Here is a 2,643-nt window from a genome sequence, read left to right as displayed (position 1 = left end):
TCTACAATTCTCCTCACCTTTACCAAATGTTTTGCCATCTTTTAGCTCATTGTTTTGGTTTCACAGCCTGCAGCTTTACTGTTTTGGTTTACTCTCACTGCTCTCATCAGTATTGTTTCAAGATATAAGACAAACCTTTGTCAAACCCACTGTATGTTACCTGAATGGCACCAAATGACAGACAGGCAAAGTTATCAACTATGGCTAAGTTGCTAACTTTGGCTCGTGAACATGGTTAGCAGCTAAAGAGAAAGATATTTCCCTGCAGGAGTTGGTGGACAGTAAAACAAAGCTAAAGTTATCCATGAATGCTAATGTTGCTCTGTAAAGCTGGACGTAAAGTTTGCTGACAAGTTCACAACAAGTTTACAACTTGATTCACTGCCCCCTAGTGGCCAAAAAAAAACATGCTGCAAGTTTTAAGTTAAGGCTACAGCAACAATCAAAAGTATGTTGTGAGAATATCATGTTGGATGCATAGTCACAGCTAAAACATATTAACCAGAGAAGATTGTCTCTGTTACATTATCACTTTAGATGCAATTGGTCCTCAGGTATAACTCTTAAAGTGGAACAATAAGCAGCTGAGGGAGGATGGTGGTGATGGACTTCTTCCCTGATTAAAACTACCACTGTAATTACCGCAGACGATAGGGACAGGGTCTTCTGCTGAGTTGACGAGTGTTTTGTTTCATAGTTAACATGCTCCAATTCACCTGTCCCCATGAGGCGCAGCGTGCACCTCTCTGTCATGCCTTTGGCCCTCTCAGCTACTGGAATTGTCTGCTGTCTAAACTGGAGTGGAGGCCTGCTCCTAATCATAGCAATCACTCAACTGAAAAGACCCCCCTTCTTTCTCTCTCTAAAGATGGCTATTTTTAGGTCCAGTGTACATACACATATATACTTATATATACAATTTTTTTCAGGCCAGTGTGATTTTTCTCATTGATTTGATTAAAACAACAGTGCTTGAAAGTAAAAGCTCAGTGGGATTCAATGGTGCTGCCTCGAATTTCTACTGACAAGGAAGGCAATTATTACTGATTTCATATCAGCCGTGTTCTGCTGTCAGTCTGCAAATTCTTATGACTCTGTCACTGTGGAAGAACCTAAATTAGATTTGCTCATGATGTGTTTGACTGGCACCCATTATGTGCAATGGACAAGTGGGAGCTGCATGAATGGGGGTGGGAAACATATCTCAATTCTCCTGCTTTTTCTTTTTTTTTTTCTTACTGAAGCAGGTCCCCCATTCATGGGTGATTAACAGGCAGATCAGGGAGGTGGGCAGTGTTGCTTGGATGGCTTTGACTAATCTAACTGCTGCTGCCTTGCTTGGGTAATGGCTACAGGCTGGCGTGGAAAACCCAGACAAGCAATGAAGTGAAACATTCAAACTACTATACAGAGCTCCACTCTCGAAAGCCAAAATCCTGCATGCACACTTTTATGCAGCCATGTGAAACACTGCAGAATGTGACTTGACTGATTGACAACTCCAGAGATTGAGCTGATTATTGGCTGTGAAAACAAAGTCTGTGTCATGACAGCAGCTGTGAAATGTAAACAACAACTTCATCTTAATGTAAAAGTCACAACCATTTCTGTTGTGGTGGTGTCACAGATAAAAAACACACACAGCACGGTGTACTTTCTCATGTGTGCACCGAGGGACATTATCAGGGAGCGATGCTGATCTCCTCTAATCTAAGAAGTATGCCAATGCGACTAAATTTTGAATTAACTCTGTGTGTGCATCTCTTTAATAATTTGCTGCTTACTGACTTATTTCTCGTGCATGAACTCTAGATTGTATCTTTATCTTCCGTTTCAAACTGTAAGCTACATGTTCATGAGCATGATCATGATGTGTCATGAGCAAGGGTGCACAGTTTTACGTTTGGCTGACCAAAACAGCTCAATAAGTCCCAATTAGAGATGAGATCTATTCCATTTGAAATAAAGAATTTGATCCTAGTTTGACATGGAGTGAATTAAGTGACATCTTGACCACTCAATAGACAGCACAGCAATAGAAATATTGCTCCACCTAGTGGAGGCAGGCGTTATGGTGTTACGAGGCAACAGCCTGACTCGATTTCACAGAATGACTCCTCACTCAATATTTGCAGGGTTTTTTTTTTTTTTTTTTTAAAGAGAAAATACTAATGTTAAAGTGTATGGTAGCTAGATATGAACCAAGATATTAATGACACCGGGCAAAGTTGTTTTCGGCAGACTGGACGTTGTGAACCATGGCGTGTGTTAATTCTCCGCGTGTCGAGGCACTTGTGCAGCACTGTCCTCACACAGAAGAAGACGGTGACTCAGACATTGAGTTTGTTTGTCAGGAGACAGGCACACAGCTACAGTACCACCCTATCCTTTCTGCAGTCGCACAGTTACTGCGTGAGAGGCTGGAGGAGCAGCACACGGGGTCGTGTGTCACAGAGTCCCTCACATTGGGACCTCCGTGTAAGACTGTGAACGTAGACGGCGACGGAAATTGTTTGTTCAGAGCGATCAGCAAAGCTTTTTGTGGTACGGATGAGTATCACTTAACACTTCGACAGGCAGTGGTGAAGCAGCTGGAAAGCTACGCTGCCACATATAAGAACATTTTGAGGCCTGACTACAAGT

This window comes from Larimichthys crocea, chromosome X (genome assembly GCF_000972845.2).
Source record: "Larimichthys crocea isolate SSNF chromosome X, L_crocea_2.0, whole genome shotgun sequence".
Classification (NCBI taxonomy): domain Eukaryota; kingdom Metazoa; phylum Chordata; class Actinopteri; family Sciaenidae; genus Larimichthys; species Larimichthys crocea.
Note: the sequence above shows the minus strand (reverse complement) of the source record.